Genomic DNA, 6891 nt, shown 5'->3' with positions numbered 1-6891 from the left:
TTTGATTTTGCCCTGTAACTGCTTAAGTTATGGTTCTTTGTTTTTTTAACTTGGTTGACAGTTCAACTGGCCTACAATGGGCTGTTTTAAAAATCCAGCTTTTCTTGCTTCAGGGAATTTTGCTAACCTTAGGGAATGTGTGAGAAAGCAGAGGAGTCTGTGCCTGATATCTTTATTCCACCAAGCTACCCTTCGAGGATTTGCTGTCTAAAAGTCTGGGCTGCTATCTCGCCCCTGTACTCAGACAGTGAGCACTTCTTAGCCTCATGGGAAAAGAAGGTTGTTGGTGCTCATTTCCAAACTTCCAAACAATCATGCTGTTCCCTGTGCCTCAACTCTGTAACCAATCATATTGCCCTTAATCCCATGATGTCATTTACCCTGCTCTCTTCTTTGTTCTGTACTCGCCAAACCCTATAAAAGGGGAACTTCTTGGTGTTTTTGGCATTAAGGGAGGCAATCCCTTGACCCATTTATTGACAGGGAGCATGCCCCTGCAAATAAATTTATCTTGCTCAGAGACTTGCCTCAGTTTATTCTTTTGTTAAAATTTAATTGCAACAGCTCCGAAAATCAGCAGCATATGATTTCTCCATGATCTTTTATTTAGCCAGCTCTATCAAGAAGGCAGTTTCTCCTTTGGTGTATCCATTTGGCACGTGCATATTAAGCACTACTATGTACAGGACACTGTGCTGGAAGCTAGAAAAGAAAACAAGCCAATAAATATAAGCACCACCTTTAAGGAGCTTATAGTAGAATGTAAATCAGCTGCTTATGGGAAGTTGAACCTTTGGGGGCTTCTAAGATCAAGTTTTCCAAAGATACTGGCAAGAGTAGAGAGGGCTAATGAACATTCCTAAATGTTTCCCCTGCTCCCCAATAGATACTCCCACCTCAGTAGAAAAATAAACAAATCCGATAGATCATCCATGTTGTTTGATCATCCCCTTTGAGGGCATCAGGGAAAGAAGAAACTTCCCCCCCGATAACTGCTGTACTTTCCTTGACAATAAAGAGAGTTTCCAGATGCCATTAGAGAAGGGGGCAGGAGGAGGTGGATGGGGGAAGCAGAGAGAAGATCTTGTAACTACCTTATTTCTAATCATTGATGTCATGCAGTGAATCCCAAGGTGGGCCGAGGCAAGGATTACAGGGCTGTCTTGTTTGCAATGTTCTATTTAACAGAGCATAATATCTCATTACTCCTACTGTGCTCATTTTTGTTGACTATAAAAATGCATTTGATTTGGTACAGCAGTCTCTGCCTTAAAGGCTCTTCTCCATTAATATGTCTCTCATGTATATGTGAAAACTATATAATTTTCTGAAACATGTAACAGGAGAGATTGCTTTGTTAGGCAGCCCTATTTATTAACACCAAGCAAGATATAAAACAAGGAAATATATGCTTACAAAAACATTTGCTACCATAATGGAGAAGGACTAGCTTAGAATGCAAACTGAAGAGTGAGTTTCTATTGAGGTCAGGGTTCTCTAAGTAGTTCTGTTTGCAGATGACTTTGTGCCTATTGCCCTAGGAAACTGCAACACCTCCTAGATGTCAGGCAAGAGTTTGGCCTAAATATCTATTGGGAAAAACTGACTTGATTATGACTTTCTTTTGTCCAGGACATGATCTGTAATTAAGTAAGACAGACCATAGAGATCATCCACCAATACATACATTCTGGGCAAATTTTACAAAAGGAAAATGAGCAGAACTGAATAATAGGAGAAAAGCAGGCTGATTAACTTCAGGAAATTTTACAGTTCTTTTAATGACTCCAACTGTCTCTCTGAATCAAAGGCCCATTTTCTAATACTAATATTCTTCCAATAAAATTTTATGAATGTGAGTCATAGAATATGTAAAGTCTCCAAAGAATTGAAAATGAAGGCCACCTGAATGGCAGTAGTGAATAATATGGTAGATGTAAGCAGGCTACAACATATTGTAGATGAGGGCTCGTGCAGGGAAGCAATGTAAATGATTTAATCAGAAACACATATGACCAGAAAGAAAGGAGAGCCAAACACAAAGCAATAATGAAGAAATAACAGATGAGCAGTCCTCATATTTCACCAAAATTCATACATGTTAAGATATATAGAGAAAGGCATTTCAGATCAATCCTTGTGGAGAATTCAGGAGATGATATGAGTAAGACTCTCATGGTCAGGCTTGAATGGATTGCCATCTGAATCTTTGGAGAGTGAATCTATATCAATTAGATGAAAGATTCACTAAAATGTGATCTCATTGCTCAACTACTATTCCCAGATACTTGTGTCACCACCCTCAGTGACCAGAGCCATGTGGGGAAGAGCTATGTATAGCACAAAGACTGGGAAGTTTGATTCCCTAAGCACCATTTCTTCTCCCTTTATGGAATATTCCTTTCCTTATGGTTTCAGAAACTTCAGAAGGTTCAAAGACAATACGGTATAGTTAAAAAAAGAAAAGAAAAGAAAACTAGGTTTAAAACCTGTCAAGTCTTGTCTTTGTTACTAGCTAAGTAGCCTTAATCAAGTCACTTGTATCATATGACCCTCAGTTTCTTCATCTGTACTATTGGGCCACCTATCTTACAGTTTTTTTAACTTTTTTTTTTCTTTTTGGAGGGGGGAAGGTAGGGCAATTGGGGTTAAGTGACTTGCCCAAGGTCACACAGCTAATTTTTGTATTAAGTGTCTGAGGCCAGATTTGAATTCAGGTCCTCCTGACTCCAGGGCCGGTGCTCTATTCACTGCACCGCCTAGCTGCCCCTTCTCACAGGTTTGTTGCAAAAGTCAAATGAATATAGGTTATGAACTTCTTCAGAGTGTGAGTGATGTATCATTTGTCTTTGTATCTGTCATTGATGATGACACTGCATCCCCAACAAAGTTACAGTGCAGATGGACATCCCTGGCATGCATGTGGCTGCAGCTTTTATCATTGCTTACTCCTTCAGTTTTATGAAACTACTAGAACAACATTGCCATGATCATAGACTGCCAGACACACATCCCTATTAATATCCACACACAACACAATGATAATGCAAGGGGGAAAAGATCCAGAGTGAAAAGCCATGGGTATTACAGCTGTAGTTCTCCCAGTCTCAGTTATCTTCTCCTGTGCATTCACGCTATCTCTGCTTCATTACATAGTCTTTTTCATCATCTAGTATAAATCAATTTGATCCAGATATTCTAGTCCCTTCCTAATTATCAGACATCCTTATCTATATCTATATCAGAGAAATAACTAACAATAGCTCAGTTCAGCTTTTTAGAGCCCAGGTAGAATGTGGACCATCTTGTAGAAAATCATAGCTCCTTTGGATAGGGGATGGGGAAGAGAAGAGAGGGTTGTTACTAACACCTTAGTGTATATTAGTCTCTCAGCTTCTTTCCCCCATAACAAGTGATGTTCTTTCATAGTGTGAAGGCACTGGGAATTTGATGTAGGTGAGAATGGGAAAGGTTAAAAAATTTACCCTCTTTCTACTTTAAATTTTTAAAAATGGATTTGGGTCAGACATAGTCCAGAATATAAAATCATACACACACACACACACATATACATACCCACACATATACTTGCATGCATATATACATATGAACTACATACATACACACATATGCATACATATGTACTTATATAGAGAGAGACAGAGAGCCAAAGAAAGAGATAGAGAGAGAAATATTGTCAATACCCTTTATTAAATAGCCTAATAATATGCCTCACATTAGAAATTCTAAATCAATGATGGGCACTATATAATAATTAGACTGGGCATAGTCTGATAGATACACTTAAGGTTCATACCTCTAACTCATAATTAATCAACCAGCATTTATCAAGCACCTACTATGTGTCAAGCACTGAGCTAAGTGCTGTGGACACAGAGAAAGGGGAAAATCCGTCTCTGCTCTCCAGGAGTTTGCAGTCTAATAGGGGAGACAATATGCAAATCCATATCTACAAATGAAATATACACAAGCTAAATTGGGGATAGTCTCAGAAGGAAGACTCTAAGATTAAGGAGCACTGAAAAAGGCTTCTTACAGAATTTGAGACTTTATTCAAGTCTTGAAGGAAGCCAGGTGTGAGGCAGAGATGAGGAGACAGAGCTGCCAGGTATGCAGAATGGCTAGAGTAAATGCTTAGTAAATTCCATTAGAAGAGATGGAATATTGTATGTGAGGAACAGCAAGGAGGCTAGTGGCACTGTATTACAGAATCTGTGGAGAGGAGTAAGGTATATGTAAGCCAGGAAAGGACCCTATTATCAAGAGCTGTGAAAACCAATTAGAGGATTTTATATTTGATCCTGAAGTTAATAGGAAGTGACTGGAGTTGAGTGTGCCTGTGTGTGTGTATGTGTGTGTGCATGCGTGCGTGTGTGTGACATGGTCAGACCTGTGCTTTAAGATCAATTTAACAGTTGAGTGGAGGATAGACTAGAGTGGGGAAAGACTGGAGGCAGGGCAATCAACCAGCAGGCTTTTGCAATAGAGCCAGTGTGAGATAATGGAGTCCTGTTTGAGGTTGGTTGCTGTGTAAAAGGAAAGAATGAGCATATGAAAGATGTTATAAAGGTAGAAGTTACAGGATTTGACAAGTTATGGGTTATGGGGGGGCTGAGAGAGATTGAGGAGGAAAGAATTATACTTGTGCTGTGAAGGTTATGAGCTGAGGTTGCTGAGAGGACGGTAGTGCCCTTGGCAATAATAGGGAAGTCATGAGGAAGGGAAGATTTGGGGTGGGGAGAGAAAGTGATTTTAGTTTTGGACATGTTGAGTTTAAAATGTCTATGGTAGAATAAATCATACTTTAGAGGCATACATCCATCCTGTGCTTTGGAAATTTGAAGTGAATGGTTTTCTAATGAGAAGTGTATTGCAGAGCCAAGGAGACAGTGATCAGAGTTGTTTAACCACCCCTATTTGCCCCTCATTCTATTACCTGACTCATTGCTCAGATGGGTTTCTCAGTACAAATCTTCTTCTCCAGCCTATAAAGTATTATCAAAGGATCTGTAATTATTCATTAGTTAAACATACTAATATACATATTATATATTAATAAATAATATTAATAAATCTTTACCTCCTCCTCCTGCTTTTCCTTCTACTGATTTCTTTCTCTTCTTCCTCCACCACTTCCTCCTCCTTTTTTCTGTGAGACCTTGATTCTGGAGAAATCCCTAACTGTTAGATCTATCTTGATTTCTTCTTTGGGAATATTTCCCTGCCCCCCCCCCCAGTTGCTTCCTTTCTACTATACCGTCAGTAAGTATATTCTGACTAGCAAACACCAGTAGAACTATTTAAAAAAACAAAGTCAACTTTAAAAAGAGAAAGGTAAATAGTACCCCTACCACCCACATATACCCCATGTCCAAAGAAAATGGTTTTAGGTTCCCATGAATAAGTGAAAAGAAAGGAAGGAGATAAAAGATTATCACCATAGGGTCTAGGGTACTATGAGTTTCTGCAAAACAGATTCTATCCTGACAAACTCAGTTGGCCTAAGCAGTTGAACTTCCCACAGTCCTGGTCTCTTTTTATTGGGCTCTCTCTCTCTCTCTCTCTCTCTCTCTCTCTCTCTCTCTCTCTCTCTCTCTGGTTCATATGACTTCTTATAACTTATAGCTTCCACTTCTTTACTACAATGTTACTCTTCAAGCCTGTCTTCCAGACTCAGTGAAGTGACTTAAATGTTTCCTTGAGGTCTATTATTTTCTTTATGATCCATTCAAAATACTAGTTTACCCCTCTTGAAAAAATTGTTATGCAAGTTCTACCTTTTATGGTTTGTTAACCTTACTTTAACACATCTCTTCATTCATCCCTTTCCTTTGATAAGGTCTTGGGCTTTTGAGGACCACTGCCTTACAAGAACAAAATACACTCAACATAAATTTATGTTTGCTGTCAATAAGGAGAGAGAGAGAGAGAGAGAGAGAGAGAGAGAGAGAGAGAGAGAGAGAGAGAGAGAGAGAGAGAGAGAGAGAGAGAGAGAGATAAAAGGGAAACACAAAAAGTCCATTTAAAATAATGCTTACAATATTCTTGTTGCTGAAAATTTGATCAATGCAATATGTTAGTATCTTCATAGATGTGGTACTACAAATGAATGTTACAAATTTTACATGTAATTGCAAAAATTAAATATTATTTAAAAAAAACAAATGTGGCTCTCCAAACATGGCATTTTTTCAAACAGGATTAAAATACATAGTTAGTCATTCTACTTCAGCTTAGTGGCAGGTCTGGAAAATGGGGGAAAGCCAGAAAGTCAAAATGATATCCAAATAAATTTGATTGACTAGGTGATACCAAAACATATGCTATAGATATTCTTTTAAAGCATAAATGGTGGGGGAAATGTTGAATATTTTTGTTAGAAATTCAACACAGATATATAAGCCATTTAAAAAACTCTCCTCTAGTTTCATTCCTGTCATCTAATCAGAGGTTCTAATTATATGGACTTGGAGAGTAATACTAAAGGGGCCTATTTCATTCCGGAGGTCAAAACTAGGAACAATAAGTAGAAGCACCAGGGAGACTGATTTCAGCTCATTATAAAGAAATTCTTTTATTTATTTATTTTTTAAAGCAATTGCGGTTAAGTAACTTGCTCAAGGTTACACAGCCAGTTGTGTGTGTGTGTGTGTGTGTGTGTGTGTGTGTGTGTGTGTGTGTGTTAAATATCTGAGGCCAGAACTGATCCTGGGTCTTCTCAACTCTGGGGCCGGCACTCTTACTCACTGTGCCACCTAACTTCCCCTTAGTAATAGTATTTTTTTTTGCAGGGCAATTAGGGTTAAGTGACTTGTCCAAGGTAACATGGCTAGTTTTTGTGTTAAGTGTCTGAGGCCGCATTTGAACTGA

The 6891-nt window shown here is 38.6% G+C and overlaps 1 long non-coding RNA gene across 1 annotated transcript in view; it reads right to left on the bottom strand.

Moving 5' to 3' along the window:
• Nucleotides 1–590: 590 nt before the first annotated feature.
• LOC138168647 (uncharacterized) overlaps nt 591–6891 on the bottom strand; it is a 74430-nt gene continuing 68129 nt past the window's right edge. The window contains exons 2-4 of the long non-coding RNA XR_011170170.1: nt 5102–5186; nt 4958–5006; nt 591–702 (exon numbers count right to left, since the gene is read on the bottom strand). This is a non-coding gene — a long non-coding RNA (uncharacterized lncRNA). The remainder of the gene's footprint in view (nt 703–4957; nt 5007–5101; nt 5187–6891) is intronic.

The sequence above is a fragment of the Petaurus breviceps genome, unplaced genomic scaffold (genome assembly GCF_028583685.1).
Source record: "Petaurus breviceps papuanus isolate PSGF00001 unplaced genomic scaffold, PetGlider_PUasm1.0 37, whole genome shotgun sequence".
Lineage (NCBI taxonomy): Eukaryota > Metazoa > Chordata > Mammalia > Diprotodontia > Petauridae > Petaurus > Petaurus breviceps.
Note: the sequence above shows the minus strand (reverse complement) of the source record. Positions and strands in the feature narration are given on the sequence as shown.